This window comes from Bufo gargarizans, chromosome 4 (genome assembly GCF_014858855.1).
Source record: "Bufo gargarizans isolate SCDJY-AF-19 chromosome 4, ASM1485885v1, whole genome shotgun sequence".
Lineage (NCBI taxonomy): Eukaryota > Metazoa > Chordata > Amphibia > Anura > Bufonidae > Bufo > Bufo gargarizans.
Window position 1 is genome coordinate 126,116,484 of NC_058083.1, and position 21,976 is coordinate 126,138,459.

Consider the following 21,976-nt stretch of genomic DNA (forward strand, 5'->3'; position numbering starts at 1 on the left):
AAGCCAGATTGTCTGTTACGGGACCTCTCTGCTCTGCCTGTGTGCTAGGCCTAAATATATGCCAATGGACTGTTGCAGTGGTGGGTGACGTGAAGCCTCATTCTCTGCTATGACATGCAGACTGATTCTCTGCTGTCATGAAGCCAGATTGTCTGTTACGGGACCTCTCTGCTCTGCCTGTGTGCTAGGCCTAAATATATGCCAATGGACTGTTGCAGTGGTGGGTGACGTGAAGCCTCATTCTCTGCTATGACATGCAGACTGATTCTCTGCTGACATGAAGCCAGATTGTCTGTTACGGGACCTCTCTGCTCTGCCTGTGTGCTAGGCCTAAATATATGCCAATGGACTGTTGCAGTGGTGGGTGACGTGAAGCCTCATTCTCTGCTATGACATGCAGACTGATTCTCTGCTGTCATGAAGCCAGATTGTCTGTTACGGGACCTCTCTGCTCTGCCTGTGTGCTAGGCCTAAATATATGCCAATGGACTGTTGCAGTGGTGGGTGACTTGAAGCCTCATTCTCTGCTATGACATGCAGACTGATTCTCTGCTGACATGAAGCCAGATCGTCTGTTACGGGACCTCTCTGCTCTGCCTGTGTGCTAGGCCTAAATATATGCCAATGGACTGTTGCAGTGGTGGGTGACGTGAAGCCTCATTCTCTGCTATGACATGCAGACTGATTCTCTGCTGACATGAAGCCAGATTGTCTGTTACGGGACCTCTCTGCTCTGCCTGTGTGCTAGGCCTAAATATATGCCAATGGACTGTTGCAGTGGTGGGTGACGTGAAGCCTCATTCTCTGCTATGACATGCAGACTGATTCTCTGCTGTCATGAAGCCAGATTGTCTGTTACGGGACCTCTCTGCTCTGCCTGTGTGCTAGGCCTAAATATATGCCAATGGACTGTTGCAGTGGTGGGTGACGTGAAGCCTCATTCTCTGCTATGACATGCAGACTGATTCTCTGCTGACATGAAGCCAGATTGTCTGTTACGGGACCTCTCTGCTCTGCCTGTGTGCTAGGCCTAAATATATGCCAATGGACTGTTGCAGTGGTGGGTGACGTGAAGCCTCATTCTCTGCTATGACATGCAGACTGATTCTCTGCTGTCATGAAGCCAGATTGTCTGTTACGGGACCTCTCTGCTCTGCCTGTGTGCTAGGCCTAAATATATGCCAATGGACTGTTGCAGTGGTGGGTGACGTGAAGCCTCATTCTCTGCTATGACATGCAGACTGATTCTCTGCTGACATGAAGCCAGATCGTCTGTTACGGGACCTCTCTGCTCTGCCTGTGTGCTAGGCCTAAATATATGCCAATGGACTGTTGCAGTGGTGGGTGACGTGAAGCCTCATTCTCTGCTATGACATGCAGACTGATTCTCTGCTGACATGAAGCCAGATTGTCTGTTACGGGACCTCTCTGCTCTGCCTGTGTGCTAGGCCTAAATATATGCCAATGGACTGTTGCAGTGGTGGGTGACGTGAAGCCTCATTCTCTGCTATGACATGCAGACTGATTCTCTGCTGTCATGAAGCCAGATTGTCTGTTACGGGACCTCTCTGCTCTGCCTGTGTGCTAGGCCTAAATATATGCCAATGGACTGTTGCAGTGGTGGGTGACGTGAAGCCTCATTCTCTGCTATGACATGCAGACTGATTCTCTGCTGACATGAAGCCAGATTGTCTGTTACGGGACCTCTCTCCTCTGCCTGTGTGCTAGGCCTAAATATATGCCAATGGACTGTTGCAGTGGTGGCTGACGTGAAGCCTCATTCTCTGCTATGACATGCAGACTAATTCTCTGCTGACATGAAGCCAGATTGTCTGTTACGGAACCTCTCTCCTCTGCCTGGGTGCTGGGCCTAAATTTATGACAATGGACTGTTGCAGTGGTGGCTGACGTGAAGCCTGATTCTCTGCTATGACATGCAGACTGATTCTCTGCTGACATGAAGCCAGATCCTCTGTTACGGGACCTCTCTCCTCTGCCTGGGTGCTGGGCCTAAATTTATGACAATGGACTGTTGCAGTGGTGGCTGACGTGAAGCCTGATTCTCTGCTATGACATGCAGACTGATTCTCTGCTGACATGAAGCCAGATCCTCTGTTACGGGACCTCTCTCCTCTGCCTGGGTGCTGGGCCTAAATTTATGAAAATGGACTCTTACAGTGGTGGGTGACGTGAAGCCTGATTCTCTGCTATGACATGAAGACTGATTCTCTGCTGACATGAAGCCAGATTGTCTGTTACGGGACCTCTCTCCTCTGCCTGGGTGCCGGGGCCTAAATATCTGAGAATGGACTGTTCCAGTGGTGGGTGACGGGAAGCCAGATTCTCTGCTATGGAACCTCTCTCCAATTGATTTTGGTTAATTTTTATTTATTTAATTTTTATTTTAATTAATTTCCCTATCCACATTTGTTTGCAGGGGATTTACCTACATGTTGCTGCCTTTTGCAGCCCTCTAGCCCTTTCCTGGGCTGTTTTACAGCCGTTTTAGTGCCGAAAAGTTCGGGTCCCCATTGACTTCAATGGGGTTCGGGTTCGGGACGAAGTTCGGATCGGGTTCGGATCCCGAACCCGAACATTTCCGGGATGTTCGGCCGAACTTCTCGAACCCGAACATCCAGGTGTTCGCTCAACTCTATTTATGAGGTATCACTTTCTGTTTTAAAAGCAGAGAAATTGAAATTTCGAAAATTGCAAATTTTTCAAATTTTTGGGTAAATTTGGGATTTTTTCATAAATAAAGGTGAAATATTTTGACTCAAATTTATGACTATCATGAAGTACAATGTGTCACGAGAAAACAATCTCTGAATGACTTGGATAAATAAAGGAGTTCCAAAGTTATTACCACATAAAGTGAGATATGTCAGTTTTGCAAAATTAGGCCTGGTCAGGAAGGGGGCAAATGGCCCAGATGGCAAGTGGTTAAATACCCTTTTAGGGATAAATTTAAAGTAGGCCTGATACAGCAGAAACCACTAATTTAGAGAATTGCTAAATTGGGAATTGTATTTCAACCCAGAACAAAAACTGTGCTTTGACGGACACTAAATAACTTGACCAGCTACAGCAATAACGACAGATTTGGATGACTATAAATTTGAGGCCTATTATTTAGGCGCTGGGTGACAGGTATACGTTTACAGACAGAATTAGACTGGGATATGCACAGTAGCGTGTGTGTGAAGTTATTGAGAATGACCCTATCTGCACCTTGAATCTAATATACCCTTTTAGGGATAAATTTAAAGTAGGCCTGATACAGCAGAAACCACTAATTTAGAGAATTGCTAAATTGGGAATTGTATTTCAACCCAGAACAAAAACTGTGCTTTGACAGACACTAAATAACTTGACCAGCTACAGCAATAACGACAGATTTGGATGACTATAAATTTGAGGCCTATTATTTAGGCGCTGGGTGACAGGTATACGTTTACAGACAGAATTAGACTGGGATATGCACAGTAGCGTGTGTGTGAAGTTATTGAGAATGACCCTATCTGCACCTTGAATCTAATATACCCTTTTAAGGATAAATTTAAAGTAGGCCTGATACAGCAGAAACCACTAATTTAGAGAATTGCTAAATTGGGAAATGTATTTCAACCCAGAACAAAAACTGTGCTTTGATGGACACTAAATAACTTGACCGGCTACAGCAATAACCACAGATTTGGATGACTATAAATTTGAGGCCTATTATTTAGGCACTGGGTGACAGGTATACGTTTACAGACAGAATTAGACTGGGATATGCACAGTAGCATGTGTGTGAAGTCATTGAGAATGACCCTATGTGCACCTTGAATGTAATATACCCTTTTAGGTATATATTTAAAGTAGGCCTGATACAGCAGAAACCACTAATTTAGAGAATTGCTAAATTGGGAATTGTATTTCAACCCAGAACAAAAACTGTGCTTTGATGGACACTAAATAACTTGACCAGCTACAGCAATAATGACAGATTTGGATGAATATAAATTTGAGGCCTATTATTTAGGCGCTGGGTGACAGGTATACGTTTACAGTTAGAATTAGACTGGGATATGGCCAAAAAATAACTACACTATTGATGGTTAAATGCACTTGGTGTGACAGCTTGACCCTGATGTAGGATATAGCCAAAAAACAACCACACTATTGAGGGTTAAATGCACTTGGTGACAGCTTGCCCCTGATGTAGTATATGGCCAAAAAATAACCACACTATTGATGGTTAAATGCACTTGGTGTGACAGCTTGACCCTGATGTAGGATATAGCCAAAAAACAACCACACTATTGAGGGTTAAATGCACTTGGTGACAGCTTGCCCCTGATGTAGTATATGGCCAAAAAATAACCACACTATTGATGGTTAAATGCACTTGGTGTGACAGCTTCACCCTGATGTAGGATATAGCCAAAAAACAACCACACTATTGAGGGTTAAATGCACTTGGTGGCAGCTTGTGCTGGCACACCACAATACACAAAATGGCCACCGATCACCCCAGAAAAAAAGTGACTGAAAAACGCTCTGGGCAGCCTAAAAACAGTGAGCAATTCAATAGCAGCAGTTCAATCATCAACAGCTGCAGATCGATCTCTGAATGAAGTCTTTTGGAGGAGTTAATCACTGCCTAATCTCGCCCTAATGTCGCAGCTGCAACCTCTCCCTATACTGATCAGAGCAGAGTGACGTGCGGCGCTACGTGACTCCAGCTTAAATAGAGGCTGGGTCACATGCTGCACTGGCCAATCACAGCCATGCCAATAGTAGGCATGGCTGTGACGGCCTCTTGGGGCAAGTAGTATGACGCTTGTTGATTGGCTGCTTTGCAGCCTTTCAAAAAGCGCCAAGAAAGCGACGAACACCGAACCCGAACCCGGACTTTTACGAAAATGTCCGGGTTCGGGTCCGTGTCACGGACACCCCAAAATTCGGTATGAACCCGAACTATACAGTTCGGGTTCGCTCATCCCTATTGATGACCTATCATCTTGAAAGGTCATCACTATGAGATCAGCGAGAGTCCACCGAGGGTCCACCGAAAAGGCATCACTCATAAGAACGCTGCCTTCTCTGCTCTGTGTACCTGCTCCCTGCAGCAATTGCAGTGATGAGCAGGAGTAATCAGAAGTATGGCATCCCTATTCACTTCTTTAGGACAGCTCTGTCTGTTCAAGTGTATACTACAGAGCCATCCCATAGAAGTGAATGGGGATGCCACACTTGGAATTACACCTGCTCACCACTGCAATTGTTGCTGCAAGCAGGTATACAGAGCAGAGAAGGCAGCTTTGCTTTCTCTTCAAACAGCTGATCGTCAAGGGTGCGGGGAAACAGAGCCCCGCTGATCTAATATTGATATCTTGAGGATCTTGGAAAACATTATATACACCTTTACAAATCATACAGGAGCATACAGCGCCGTGTATGTAGTAATTACATCCAGTGACATCTCCACTTATGTAGATATTCTCTTTCCTCATCTTCTCCTTTCAGACCAGACCGCCATGATGATTTTTTTTCAGCAATCTCTTCTCTCTGCAGAGTTTAACAAACAGACATCTTAGTTTCTTACTTTTCAATCATCCTTCCTGTGGCGAAACCAACCTCGCCACTGTGTTTTGGAGGGGGCTGTTTGAAGGCCTCTTGCCTCAGGATTATGGCCCATGCTAACTTTTGAACCCCTGAACCTATTCAAGTGAATTTTGGATAGGTTTGTCCCCCAAGCTATACTATTTAAATTGATGTAAGTTATATGTATGGACAATGTAACCTCACAAAGTTGTAACAATTTATAATAAGTGTAACTTGTCAGCTTGGGAGGAATATGCTGGGTGTGGTTCTATTGTCCCATTGTGTGTTTAAATGGTGATGTCTGTCCTGTTGTCTCCACATGTGTATTGGTGACCTCCCTTTGTCCTGAGAGATAATTGGATTGCCCTCGGTTGTCTCCCAGGCAGAGAGGAGGAAACCATGATGCATTGTGGGGATGTGTTGTATCTGTTCTGTGTCGCAGTCTTCCTTCTGGTCCTCTAGGGGGCGGGAACGATTGGTTGCTGTACTTGCATTGTGTGTTGTAAGATATTGATTGGTTGGATTTCAAAACCCTGTGGGCAGTACTATGTTTGTTTTTTATGAATAAAAGGGGCTGTACCTGAAGTACAGTCAGTCCACTGCTGACCCTCAAGACGGAGCCTTGTCTCGTTATTAGGGGGATTCCCTATATGCTGTTAGAGACTGATTGCCAGGAGTGTAAGCTGACTGTACGCTTTTCCTGTTCGTCTGCCGGCAGCTATTCGCGAGGTTCCAGTTTGGAGTGCTATTTTGTATCCAGTTCGGGAGGTTGGTGTTCTGCAGTAGCTGTGCCTGTCTTTCAGAAAGGGGCATATCGCCTAAACGGAGTGTATAGTATTAACAGTGCCTCCAATGATAATTATGTCCCTATTGTGCCCATACTAGTAATAATGTTCCCAATAGCCCCCTCAGTACTAATACTTCTTCTTATGATGTGTGCCAGTACAAAAACAACCCCTTATAATGTGCGTATAAGATGTAATACAACAAATAACAGTTACATGGTAGAACAATTAATGCACAGTGTAAGGGGGCCTGGAATAAATACACAAATTACACTATGGTTAGCCTATTAGAGACAATAGCGGGGTGTAGGAAAGATAATACCACTCGGGGGTATTATACCGTATGTGCCAAACTCCTTGTAAATGATTTTCAGGACCATAGGTATCCCAGGGAGGGATAACTCCTCCAGACTAATTAAAATCAGCCTATAGGGCAGACAGGATGGTCAGGAGTGCATGACTGAGGAGGCAGCCACACCTCCAGTACAAACTGCCCCCCTTTTTTGGCTTTTCTTTGCAGTTTGTACTGGAGGTGTGGCTGCCTCCTCAGTCATGCACTGCTGACCATCCTGTCTGCCCTATAGGCTGATTTTAATTAGTGTTAGTACATAGTCAGGCCTGCTCCCCCTCACTCACTGAAGCCATGGCACCAGGAGTGAGATAGTTTGTGGACTCTCACTGCAATACTTGGTAGCCGTTTGGCGCCGGTGGTGTTGTGGAGTGGGCCTGCTGTGTAACCTGCACTCCCTGAAGTGTATGGTAGCCGTCATGGCACCTAACAGGTAGTATTCAATGCAGGAACGTGGAACCTACACTCCCTGAAGTGTATGGTAGCCGTCATGGCACCTAACAGGTAGAATTTAGCGTGGGAACCTGTCTAACAGAGATCGCCTTGACGCTCGGCAGACGGGCTCAAATAATTTTGTACAAAACGATTTGCCAAGTATCTCGCACTTATAGTGTAGCACTTGTTATTATTATGCAATTTTGTACTCTATATTGCAGTTTATTGTCGCATTGCATGTTTCTGTCTTTTAATGTTGTTCCCTGCCATAGCAATGTGCTACTGCGGTTTGGTATGTGCTGACTGACCCCCTTTTTTGGCTTTTCCTAGCCTACAATCTGGGCAAAGTAGTACCAAGCTGTATCCTACGCATGCCTCTCCCAGGCTGTGAGCCTGCAGTATGGGCTGAGTAGAATACAGGTAGCGCGCACCTGCATTCTCATATTCACTTATTATGGAGGTGCTGGCTCGTTTATTTTTCTTCCCCATTGTCACTGCCACTAGGGGGGTGGCTCCCCCTGGTGGTGAGATTGAACCGTGCACCACCAGCCCATTTACCATGTGGTTTTAATTAGATAGCTTGTACAGCTGTATTCTACTCAGCCCATACTGCAGGCTCACAGCCTAGGAGAGGCATGCGTAGGATACAGCTTGGTACTACTTTGCCCAGATTGTAGGCTGTAAGCCCAGGAGAGACATGTTAGAGTAGGACCCATCTGATTAGAAGCTACCTTGTCGACTGGTAGATGGGCCCGAAATATTTTTCATCAATTATATTCGCAAAGAGCTTCTAGCTGCATTTGCAGTAAGTATGACCACCAAGTATTTATTGTTTCAGTGTTTGCTTATATCTTTGTGCAATTGACTAGCAGAGTGCTGCTAATCCAATTGTGTTTCAGCCAAGGTAGCGCGCACCTGCGTTCTCATATTCACTTATTATGGAGGTGCTGGTTCGTTTATTTTTCTTCCCCATTGTCTGCTATAGGAATACACACACTATGCATATGTATTGCAACAATTGAAACAAGTGGGCTTATATGTAGATGATAATGAAATCAAAGATACTATCCGATCCCTAGAGAACACCACACCTCATCTGGGAGGTCAGGGGTAAGTTAACTGCACTTGGTCCACTGGGAAGACGAAAACTTTTCCCAGCTCAGATAATATAAAATAGCGGAAACTATAGAAGTAGTCAGCATTATTTTGACACCAGCTGCACAAAGATGGTCACTTTAATGTGTTTTTGCCGTATTACTGTAATGCATTTTTGCTGCATTAATGTGTTAAGATAGCAGTGGCTACTAGAGATGAGTGAAGTTTAGAAAAATTTGATTTAGCATTATTACATTCATTATTGTAGTTTAACAGCAATTTCATTTGATCTCCAATACATGAATGCCAGCAGTGAAGGGTTGTACATGTCAGATAAAATGATGACGTTTTGGTCGAGGTGACCTTTGTCAAGTCTCATCTATGTGGGAGAGATTGAGATACAATAGTAAGAGAAAGAAAATAGGCGGACGTTGTAAGGGGAAGGACGGATTGACATGAATAATGAAGACATACTGATAGCAAAAGACGTATAGGGGGTTAATCAGCTACACAGAGAATTGGAGTGTGGATGGGAGGAGGACATACATGTGAAGGAGTAATACATTTAAGTAGGTATATGTGGAATGGGATGTTGTAGCGATATATAGAGAATGGGGTATTGTAAGTAATGTGGTGAAATGGGCTGATTTGCTGAATTTCACAAAAAAATGCAATTTTTTTTGTAAGTAGCGGGTGCAATGACAGGGAGCTGCGATAGCACCGCCCCCGTCATTGTACCCCTCAGATGATGCATTCATACATGATCGCGGCATCTGGGTGTACAAACAGTGTGAAGTTAACATTAAAAAAAATTCATCAAACTTACCGCGTCTATTTGCGTGCGACGGGCCAGCCGCCGCCATCTTGCTTGAAAATCTCGGCCGAAATCACTTGCGGCACAAGATTACGTCATCACGAAGCCGATTTGCTGACACGAAGCACGAGGAAATCAGGCGAATCGAATATTTCCTGAAATTTTGATCGAATTGCACTTTGTGGGATTCAATTCACTCATCTCTAATTGTAAGATATAGTAAAAGAGGGTGGAGCAAATGGGAAATATAAGACAGAGTCCGGTGGGCCTAGCAAGGTGGAAAGATTGGTGCAGTAAAGTACGTTTTGTGAAAGAATAGCAATACAAAACAATGACAGTGGTACAGACCAAGGTCTTTAATAGCAACAAAATATATAAACAAAACTAGCTGAAGGACCCGGCTTCGCTCCGGTATATTTAATTTATTTCATGTAATGTTTGTGTGTGTCGTTTAAAGATATCAACACTATCCAATATAACAGTGACATCTATGGCACCCCATCCCTTTAACTGTGACCTCCACAGCCCCCACCCCTTAACATTGACCCCCCCTTACAGTGCCCCATCCCTTAAAATTGGACTGCCACAGCAGCCCACCACCAGTAAACTGTGACCTTTACAGTAGCCTTAGCCTTTAACAGTGAGTTTCACAGCATACCACTCCCTTGACAGCGACCTCTACAGGGGCCCGCCCCCTTAACAGTGGCCTTTATAGCAATCTGCCCCTTAACACTGACCTCCATAGTGGACCATCCCCTTAATTGTGACCTCCACAGAAGCCTGCCCCTAGGGTGGCTAGAGGCCCAGTTTTAGGCCGGTCAGTCTGGCTTTCAGACTCCCTGTCCTCCGTCTGGTGCAGGGCAGCCTGGACGGTTACAAGGATGTCCTTTTGAACAGCTCACTCTCAGACAGCAGCACTGTGCTGTCCGAGTGTGAGCTGTAGGAAGAAAGTCACTGCCCCTCCCACCCCTGCAGCTGACAGAAGTAGATTTTTAACCAAATTTTTTTCAATCCCCGTTGGATGAAGAGTGGAATGGGCGTGGCCTAACTGGATTAGGGGCGTGGCTTAGAAGGACCTAGAAGTTGATTTTTAACTTCATTTTTTCAATCCCTGTCGGCTGAATGGGAGGGGGCATGGCCTAACTGGATCAGGGGCGTGTCCTTTTGAACAGCTCTGAGTGTGAGCTTCAGGGAGAAAGTCACCCTCCCTCCCACCTCTGCAGCTTACAGAAATAGATTTTTAGCTTCATTTTTTCAATCTCTCTAATCGGGGGGGGGGGGGGGGGGCTGGCCTGGTGGGACCTAGAAGTTGATTTTTTACTTCATCTTTTCAATCCCTGTCAGCTAAGGAGTGAGCACGGCCTAACCAGATCAGGGACGTGACTTAGCGGACCTGGGGGCGGCACCTTACTGGCTTATTTGCATTTCAAATAAATTGGATTTTCAGAGGATAAAAATATCTATTGCTGGAACAAAGGCACATCTTGAGATAAGGTACTAAGTGCTATTAGGCCATGGCTTTACTTTAATAGCGATTATCCTGGTGACCAAGCTTCTATTGGCTAATGCATTTTTGGGGAATATCTCAGGAACGGTACATACTAGAGAGCCGAGACCTGGTCTAAAACTTTCCCGGACACCTGATGTACCTGTGTGCCAAATTTAATGATTGTAATTGCGATGGTGCAGATTCCTTTAGCGGACATACATACACATACACTCAGCTTTATATATTAGATATATGGTGAGTGCCTCTCGAATGGAGAGAGGACCAGTGCTCATATGGGAATCAGGAAATAGGTACTGTATCTGCTGCTACAGAAGGAGGATAGGAGAAGGTTTATGTGTGTATTTATGTGTAGCACACGTGTTTATATATTTTTGTAACCATAGTTTTGTAACAATAGTCAATACGTCAGTGCTGGCATGGACTCTACCAGACACCGAGAGGCCCAAGGACTGGCCTACCTTCTGCACAATGTACATGTGCAGCACTGGTACAGCTTTTTGGGAAAAGTAATGTCGGCTTGGGACACTTCACCTTGGGTGGGCACAGGCCATTAGTTCTCTGAAATGTGTAGTCAACTACATGGAAAGGGAGGGACTATAGTACCAGCAACTTGGCTAGGTGGACGTTGAGCTTCTGTGTCACTGGATGAGTGCAGGCATACTGTTGCTTTTTAAAATCTCCTCTGTGATCAATTGTTGTCGAAACAAGTGATGATGAGGAACATCAGGGACAATAGATGACATTGAAGTCGATGGGAAGGAATGACAGCTTCCTTCTGCTGAAGTTGATGAGCCCTGACTGCTTGAGAGGGGGTGCAGGATGGTGGGAGATGCAGCGGTTGCTGCATCAAGCTGTTAGACTAAATGGGTGTCATGGTTTTCCCATGCCACTTTATGGTGGCGCTCCATATGTTGACGCAGTGCCATCATGCCAACATTAGCACCCTGGCCATGGCTCACCTTCTGCCCACAAATTCTGCATAGCAAAATTCCAACTGTGACTGTGTGAAATATTCCCACACTGCTAAATATAGCATTTTCCCTCCACCACTGCACGATGCCTGCTTGCTGCTGCTTTTATGAACCTATGCACTACCAGTATGTTCCTCACAAGTAGCCTCCCGAGTAACAGTGTACTCCTCCAGCGTTTGGCTCCAGATCTCCAACTGCTTCCACCATGCTGTCTAATGGGCATGCTGCCAACCTCACTGATGATGGCAGTGCCCCCTCTCAGCTATATCATCAACTACATATGTTTGCAAGTCAACCGTCTCTTGCGCATGTCCCTGACTTCTTGCAAGATGTGCTCCCACCCGACTGTCGTCAATAGTAGTTGCATACCTAAAGAGTTTGCACTTCTCCTCCAAGTCTGTGCTGGCCTGTAACTGTTGAGTGCCCTCACAAAGGTTATCATCTCTGTAAAGCAGAGCAGATCTGGCGGCTACAATTACTTGGCTAACAGGTGAAGCAACAAAAGCAAGAAACAGGCTTAGGACAGGTGAGAGCATAGAGGCAATTCCTGGGCCTTACCAACTAAGCATGGTGTAACTTGAGATGGATTGTGAAGAGCAAGTCAACCATTCCAGTACAGCTGGATTGTTGGTCATAACATGACTGTGTGATGACAATGGCAGCTCTGGCCTGTTGGCCTGAGGCCTATGCCTACAGGCCAGAGCTGCCTAGGCCTACAGGCCAGAGCTGCCACTTTTTATTTTTTATTTCATGTGCCCACTTTGGGGGAGATGTGGGGGGGACGACGACACACAGGAGGACATATTAGTGAAGAGACACAGAGTACATCGAGGGGGGGAAATGTGGGGGCTGTGTAGGGCCAAATTATTATGGGAGGGACTACTATGTGGGGGCAAATTATTATGGGAGTGACTACTATGTGGGGGCAAATTACTATATGGGGCAGTGTGGGGGCAAATTACTATGTGGGGCAAATTATTATGGGAGGGACTACTATGTGGGGGCAAATTACTATATGGGGCATTGTGGGGTCAAATTACTATGTGGGGGCATTGTGGGGCAAATTATTATGGGAGGGGCTACTATGCGGGGGCAAATTACTATATGGGGCAGTGTGGGGGCAAATTACTATGTGGGGCAAATTATTATGGGAGGGACTACTATGTGGGGGCAAATTACTATATGGGGCAGTGTGGGGGCAAATTACTTTGTGGGGGCAGTGTGGGGGCAAATTACTATGTGGGGCAGTGTGGGGGGAACTATTGTGTCGGGGCAGTGGGGGGGAAATTGCTATGTGGGGCATTGTGGGGAAAACTATTGTGTGGGCTAAATTGCTATGTGGGGACAGTGTAGGGAAATTGCTGTGTGGGGAAATTGCTATGTGGGAACAATGTGGAGAAATTGCTATGTGGGGACAGTGTGCGGGCAAATTACTATGTGGGGCAGTGTGGGGGAAACTATTGTGTGGGGGCAGTGTGGGGGAAATTGCTATGTGGGTCAGTGTGGGGAAAACTATTGTGTGGGGGCAGTGTGGGGGAAATTGCTATGTGGGTACAGTGTGGGGAAATTGCTATGTGGTGACAGTGTGGGGAAATTGCTATGTGGGGACAGTGTGGGGACAGTGTGGGGAAATTGCTATGTGGGGACAGTGTGGGGAAATTGCTATGTGGGGACAGTGTGGGGAAATTGCTATGTGGGGACAGTGTGGGGAAATTGCTATGTGGGGACAGTGTGGGGAAATTACTATGTGCAGGCAAATTGCTATATTGGGCTGTGTGGGGGGAATTACTATGTGGGAACTGTGTGGTGGAAATTACTATGTAGGGACAGTGTGGGGCAAATTACTATGTGGGGGAAATTACTGTGTGGGGCAAAATACTATATGGGGGCAGTTTGTGGGAAATTACTGTGTGGGGGCAAATTACTATTGGGGGATTACTATGTGGGGGCAGTGTGGTGGAAATTACTATATGGGGGTATTGCTATTGGGGAGGCACTGTAGGGGCAATTCTATTATTTTTGGGGACACTATACAGGGATTATTGCCTGGAGTACAATAGAGGGTGGTATTATTACTGGGGGCACTCTAGGGGACATTATAGCTGCTGTGGACACTATAGGAACATTTGGGGTAATTTATCAAACTGGTGTAAAGCAGAACTGGCTTAGTTGTCCATAGCAGCCAATCAGGTTCCACCATTCATTTTTGACAGCTCTTTTGGAAATCCAGTTCTACTTTACACCAGTTTGATAAATGACTCCAATTAGGGTCACAATTTATTCAGCAGTATAATACCTGGGGCATTGGGGGGCACAACGGGCACAGTATTGGGAGTGGCAGCAGGATGAAACTGTGGGGACACCAGGATGGGGAGGTTGATGGAAAAATTGAGAAATCTAACGTGTCTGTGTTACAAACTGTAGAGACGAGATGTGGCTGAAATAATTTGCCATGGTTGTTTGGGTCAAATAGAGGAGAAGAGGAAAGAGAAGGTCTACATGAAGGAGATGTCACTGGATGTAAGAGGTACGTGGTGCTGTATTCTCCTCCATGTCTTTTTTATAATAATTATATGTATTTTAAATTTGGCGACCACATTTTTCAGTTTAGGGGTAATTTGGGGTATTTTTTTTAGTCTGAAGATGTCATATGGCCTAGGAAGAGACTGTGGCGCTCATGAAGCACCGCAGCCTCTTCATACAAAAAAATAAATAAAAAAAACTAAACAAAAATTGAGGGAGGGGCCCAAGTTTGGTAGACAGCCCTGGGCCTATCATGCACTTAATCCGCCCCTGTCTCTACAGTATTAACCCTTCTTTTTCAAGCCATCCTCAATTTGCCCTGGCATTCTGGATAGCAGGCATAAGATGCATTATAGAGGACAACACAGGAAATGATGAACCAGAGGAAAAGTGTACTTTACTGTTGCACTAAATTATGGTGGAACAGGTTGTCTCTGAACAATTACCTAACCAAGAACTTCATTTCACACTGACTACGTGTTTGGGTATTTCCATCATATACAGTAGTGCTGGTAATGATGCTTTTATGAAGAAATATGAAGAAGTCTGTAACACCTGATCATGGTCTCTCATGCAATAAATTATTGAGCTCAACAGTCTAGTACCCTAGAAGCAATGGAGATGGAGATTGAAGATATCTGTAGTGGTTAAAGAACTCATTATCAGCAGCAGAAATTTAGTCACTAAATAAAGACATCAGGAAACCCCACCGGTAGGGGATGTCGTGCATACAGAGGGTATTTGTGACAATTTGGAATTTTTTCCTCTGCTGGAGGGTGTATTGGGAAAGGTCCGTGAAGACTTGGATATTCTTGTATTCCTCAGGTAACAGTTTAAGTTTCCTGAATTCTTGAGTGAACTTTTATTTAATCCTATAAAAATGAATTCTGGCAATAGTGTTTCTTGGAATCGCCGGATCTAACCCCCTTGGCTTCGAAAGTCTGTGGGCTCTATCTATTTCTAACTCTTGTGGAGTGCAGTTTTTGAGGACAGTTCTCATTAGTTTTTGTAGATAAGAATTTAATTCCATGGGAGCAATGCTTTCAGGTATGCCTCTACATTTTAAATAGTTTCTTCTGTTTCGGTCCTCTAGGTCAGCTAATTTAAGCTGGAGTCTTTCTACATCATCTGAATTGGTATTTGTGGCATCTGCTATGTCATTATGTGTCATTATTTCCCGATCAAACTATTAATTCCAGATGGAGGTACGATGAAAGTGATAACTACATTAGAACAAGGTCTTGACACCAGAAGAAGAAGCACAACCTACCGAGAGACCCCAAAAAAGGGAAAGACCACGCTGAACTAAAGGCTATTAACCAGGATTTCCCTACAACATCAGAACATAACTGACAATATTGCAAATAGCAGCAGTCACAAGTAAGTAGACAATTCCATAAACATCTGTACAAAATAATACACTGTACACTGGCTGGGCTTTTTCTGCTACTTTCCCTCTGAATAAGGTGTGGGAGGAACCAGAAATGTCTTTGTCCATACTAAGCTACAATGTGAGAGGTCTTTACAGTCCTCAAAAAAGATCTTACCTGTTACATGACATACAAAAACACACACATACAAAGAAACACATTTCAAAGAAAATTGCAATCCACAAATTAAGTTTAAGGGCTATTCAAAAGTCATATATGCAAATGCCACAGCAAAGAAAGCAGGGAAGGCCATTATGGTTAAAGATACATTAACCTTCCAAAGTATTGATTTAATCCAAAGTCCCATAGGTAGATTTATTATCCTATCGTGTACAATTAACAATGTTTTGTATACATTAGTCAACATATATACGCCCCAAATACCAACCAAATCAAATTTCTTAACCAACTATACAAGAAAATAATTCCAATGCAGAAAGGTTCTCTCCTGATTGGAGGAGATTCAAATTCAATTCATGACCCACAGATGGACACAAGTGGAGGGAGAAACAAAAGCAGAACAATCATTACTAACTGGCTAAAGGATCACGGTTTGTTTGATATCTGGCGATGTCTGAACGCTTCTGAAAGAAATTTTACATACTTCTCTCAAAGCCACAAAACATATTCCAGAATAGATATGTTCTTAGCGAAAGCAGACACTATAGGACAGATTATTTCATGCAAAATTGAAAACATCACTTGGTCGGACCACTCTCCTATAGTGATGAGAGTAAAGTCTTCAGCAAATTTTATCAAAGCTTCATCCTGGAGAAACAACACCTTTATTCTGTCCAACATAGTCACACAACAAAATATCAGGAAAAATCTAGAGGAATTTTTTGTATTCAATGTAACCCCATCTATTGACCCGATTCTTTTATGGAGAACCCACAAAGCTTTTATAAGGGGGATCATCATTCAACAAACCTCTAGATTTAACAAAAAGCATCAAAAGGATATAACTAATACATTGCATAACTTAGAGACGTTAGAAAAACAACACAAACAAGACAACTCATACACCACGTTAGATGCCCTCTCAAAAGTCAGACTGAAACTACATGAGCTCATGTTAAAAAAGTATTTAAAATCCAAAGAAAGAATAGAGGCAGGTTACTATAGAGATTTTAACAAACCATCCAAACTCATGGCCAAACACACAAAGAACATTAGAACCCAACATAGGATTCACCATTTAGTAGATGAGATAACTAAAGAAAAAATAAGCAATCCAGTAGATATAGCTAATTACATTGCAAAATATTATGAGAAACTATATAACCTGAAAAGCAACACCAATATTCCTCAACCAACTGAAAAAGAAATTACCCAATATGTTGGGGAAAGTCAGCTACCCATGATATCACCTGAACTTAAAAAAACTCTTGAGACACCTATCACAGAAAAAGAAATAGAACGAGCCGTTAAAACCTCAAAATCAGGAAAATCCTCGGGACCGGATGGGCTATCTATAGAATACTATAAGTCATTTAGTGATATTCTTATACCCCATCTGACCAGATCTTTTAACAAAGCCATGAAAGATGGTGAGTTCCCCCAAGAAATGTTAACAGCAAACATAATAATAATTCCCAAGCCAGGCAAGGAACCAACAACTCCTAGTAATTTTCGCCCAATATCACTACTAAATTCTGATATTAAATTATATGCGAAAGTCCTAGCATTTAGATTACAAGACATAGTCCCAACACTAGTTGGCATGGATCATGTAGGCTTCACCAAGCACAGACAACCATACGATGGAACCAGAAAAATCATGGACTTATCGTATTGGGCAAAGTCAAAAAGAACGCCTTCTCTGCTCCTCTCCTTGGACGCAGAGAAGGCGTTCGACAGGATCCACTGGAGTTTTGTTAAGATAGCTCTAAAACAATACAACTTTCCAGAGTCTATGATAAAAGCTATTTTTGCATTATATACCGAACCCACAGCCAAAGTACAATGCAACAGCATTTTCTCAGAAAAATTCCATATCACAAATGGAACGCGGCAAGGCTGCCCATTATCACCGCTGCTTTTTATTCTAGCTGTTGAACCCCTGGCAGCCCACATTAGAAATAACAACAACATTAAGGGTATAAAAATAGCAGACAAAACGCATAAAAAAACGCTATTTGCAGATGATATGATTTTAACACTAACAAACCCATTTGAATCTGTTAGGGAAGTCCAGCACAAATTAAAAAGCTTTGGCAATATGTCCTATCACAAAGTGAACCAAAATAAATCTCAGGTCTTGGGAATACACATAAATGAAAGTACTAAATCAGCAATACAAGACATATCAAGCTTTGTCTGGAACCCCAAGACAATTACCTTTTTAGGGGTCGAATTAGCACCAACTAGGAATGTAATTATAAAAGAAAATTTCCCCAAGCTACTTAAGGACCTACAAAAAGAAATAGATAGTCTGTTGTCTAAAGAATGGAGTTGGTTCGGAAGACTCACGCTATATAAAATGCTTATACTTCCTAAATTGCGATATAAATTCAGGACGTTACCCTTATCCGTCCCTAAAAACCTTTTGAGAAAGTTCCAGATACAGGCTTCTAACTTCATCTGGAAAAACATGAGGCCTAGGATATCCATGCTAACCCTTGCGAAGAAATTTCAATTTGGAGGAATCTCGTTCCCTAATAATGAATCCTATCATAAAACTATTCTAATTCAGCAATCATTAGATTGGATCAAAAGTAAAAATATCCCTAAAAGTTGGGTGGAAATTGAATCCAAAGCATTACAAATGACAAACTGGTTACAATTTATTTTAAACTCTGGAAAAGCCAAAATGCTAGCAAATTCATGTATGCCCACGATTAAAGCTTCATTAGCTATCATACTCTTAATCATAGTAATTCTCCAGATAAAGTCAAGCACACTTTAGAACTAGAGTCCCTAAAATATTTTACCTCAATAAAAAAAAATCGAAAATTGGACCTCCAAGGGAATTACCACATTTATTAGCATAGTTGAAGGCGATATTATTAAGCCCTTCAATCTAATAAAGGAAAAATTCAATCTTTCAGAAGAAGACAAGTACATAACGCCTTGAAAAAGATGTGGGAAAGATGTCCCAAAACAGATACATATATTCCCCAGCAGTTGTCAGACCTATTGTCATGGTCTTACCTTCGTTTGACATGTGCTGGCGGCCATCTTGGTTTCTGGGTTTCTTGTAGCCTCCCACCCTGCGGCTTCTCCTTCCCACTGGGAGGAGCTGGATGCCTAGCTCATATATATAGAAGGTCTGTGGCTTCAGTTCCTTGCTTGGTCCTCCTGTGTTCACATGCTTCTAAGACTGCTGCTGCTTCTGGTTCCTGATCCTGGCCTCGTCTGACTACCCCGTTGGTTCCTGATCCTGGCTTCGTCTGACTACCCCGTTGGTTCCTGATCCTGGCTTCATCTGACTACCCCGTTGGTTCCTGATCCTGGCTTCGTCTGACCACCCTCCTGGTTCCTGACCTCTGTCTACGCAAGACCCTGCTTCGGTTTAGCCATCCGTTTGGACTTTTGCTACGGCTTGATTTCCAATAAAGCCTTCTTATTTCCACTCATCTCTGTTGTACGTCTGGTTCATGGTTCCATGACACCTATTGAATCAAACCTACACTAATCCTACAAAAAGCAACTTTAAACCAATATACGATATACTAAACAACGACTCAACTCAAGAACTTTTGCCCTACCATAAAAAATGGGAATTAGACCTTAATAAAAACATACCCTTAAATAAATGGAACACAGCATTGATATTGTTTAAAAAAGCAACAATTTGCACTAACCATAGAGAACAATTATTTAAAACACTATGTAGATAGTATCACACCCCTGCAAGATTGCATTTCTTTTACGACACATGCTCAGACACATGTTGGAGAAACTGTAATCAAAGGGGAACTTTGTTCCATGTCTTTTGGTCTTGCCCAAAACTGACGAGATTGAAAGGCGATATAGGTATACTAGTTAAAATGATCACAGGTAAAACCCTTACTATCACCCCAGAAGTGGTATTGCTGAATCTGGGAATAGACTCTATGGATTCATCGGTGCAGTTCCCCTTGATACACATCTTTATTGCATACAGAACGTTGATAGCAAAAAACTGGAAAACAGAAACAATACCGATTACTAAAAATATTATAGAGATGGTGTCAAGAAGCTGTATCAATGAAAAATCGTATGCAATATGTATGGACAGGTATACCATTATGCAACAAAAATGGGAAGCATGGCTAAAGTACTTCCCTAAGTAAGGAGGGAGTCGGATGTGTGAAAGGAGCCGGTCAACCGAAAAGTCAGACAACATAAGAGAAAGCATAAATATAATAAAGATTGTAATGCATAAAACCAATTTAGTATTGCTAGAAAAGATTAGTGATACATGTAATTAAAGATATGTTCTCAATGTATATGTAATAAAGATTCACTTTTCTTTATTCAATTAAGGTTAAAGTTAACAAAGATTTAAGAAGGCACTTTTGTGTATATGTTTATTTTATTTTACTGCAATTTATTCTGATACATGCATCATCAATTATATTTGAAATGCAGATTATGTGTTCTCACCTCATGTCATATGAAGTAATATTACGTGTGAAACATTCAATTTCCTGTATGTTATATTGACATTTCTTTGAAAATTCTAATAAAAAATCATTTTGCTCTAAATAAAGACATCAATGAACAATATAACATTTAGGAAAAGAATAGTTGTCATGTATGAGAACTGCCTTGTCTGCTAAGGGTCAATCTATTTCACGCACTGAATCTCTCACACCCCTAAACACAGGCCTCAGATTGAGCCTAAATCTAACCCCGACACAGCCTTTCATGCAACACGCTGCTACCATCTATGACATTTAAATTAAAAATCCAATTAATTAGGGGCTCATAGAAAACCCCACAGCGCCCAAATTGCAAGCAGGCTCACAGTAGCACAGGCCACACTTATAGCAAATAAGTCATTCTGGGCACAAGCCAAAACCACTAAAGATGTGCTTTAATGTACTAAAAAGTGTACAGTACATAGTTATAAAAATTACAAGAAATAAGAGACATGCATAAACATGCACAAAACAGTTACAGTATAAAAATAAAAGGATAAAAACAGAAAGGTTCTTACTATTCAATGAATTGTCTGATCAGTTTCTGTACTAATACAGTGGACAGAAGGATGTGGAACACAACCCAATGTTAACCACTTCAGCCCCGCTAGGTGAAACCCCCTTCATGACCAGAGCACTTTTTACACTTCGGCACTACACTCCTTTCACCGTTTATCGCTCGGTCATGCAACTTACCACCCAAATGAATTTTACCTCCTTTTCTTCTCACTAATCGGAGCTTTCATTTGGTGGTATTTTATTGCTGCTGACAATTTTACTTTTTTTGTTATTAATCAAAATGTAACGATTTTCTTGCAAAAAAATGACATTTTTCATTTTCAGCTGTAAAATTTTGCAAAAAAAAACGACATCCATATATAAATTTTTCACCAAATTTATTGTTCTACATGTCTTTGATAAAAAAAAATGTTTGGGCAAAAAAAAAAAATGGTTTGGGTAAAAGTTATAGCATTTACAAACTATGGTACAAAAATGTGAATTTCCGCTTTTTGAAACAGCTCTGACTTTCTGAGCACCTGTCATGATTCCTGAGGTTCTACAATGCCCAGACAGTAGAAAACCCCCACAAATGACCCCATTTCGGAAAGTAGACACCCTAAGGTATTCGCTGATGGGCATAGTGAGTTCATAGAACTTTTTATTTTTTGTCACAAGTTAGCGGAAAATGATGATGATTTTATTAATTTATTTTTTTCTTACAAAGTCTCATATTCCACTAACTTGCGACAAAAAATAAAAAAATCTAGGAACTCGCCATGCCCCTCACGGAATACCTTGGGGTGTCTTCTTTCCAAAATGGGGTCACTTGTGGCGTAGTTATACTGCCCTGGCAATTTAGGGGCCCAAATGTGTGAGAAGAACTTTGCAATCAAAATGTGTAAAAAATGACCGGTGAAATCCAAAAGGTGCACTTTGGAATATGTGCCCCTTTGCCCACCTTGGCAGCAAAAAAGTGTCACACATCTGGTATTGCCGTACTCAGGAGAAGTTGGGGAATGTGTTTTGGGGTGTCATTTTACATATACCCATGCTGGGTGAGAAAAATATCTTGGTCAAATGCCAACTTTGTATAAAAAAATGGGAAAAGTTGTCTTTTGCCAAGATATTTCTCTCATCCAGCATGGGTATATGTAAAATGACACCCCAAAACATATTCCCCAACTTCTCCTGAGTACGGCGATACCAGATGTGTCACACTATTTTGCTGCCAAGGTGGGCAAAGGGGCACATATTCCAAAGTGCACCTTTCAGATTTTGCAGGCAATTTTTTACACATTTTGATTGCAAGGTACTTCTCACACATTTGGGCCCCTAAATTGCCAGGG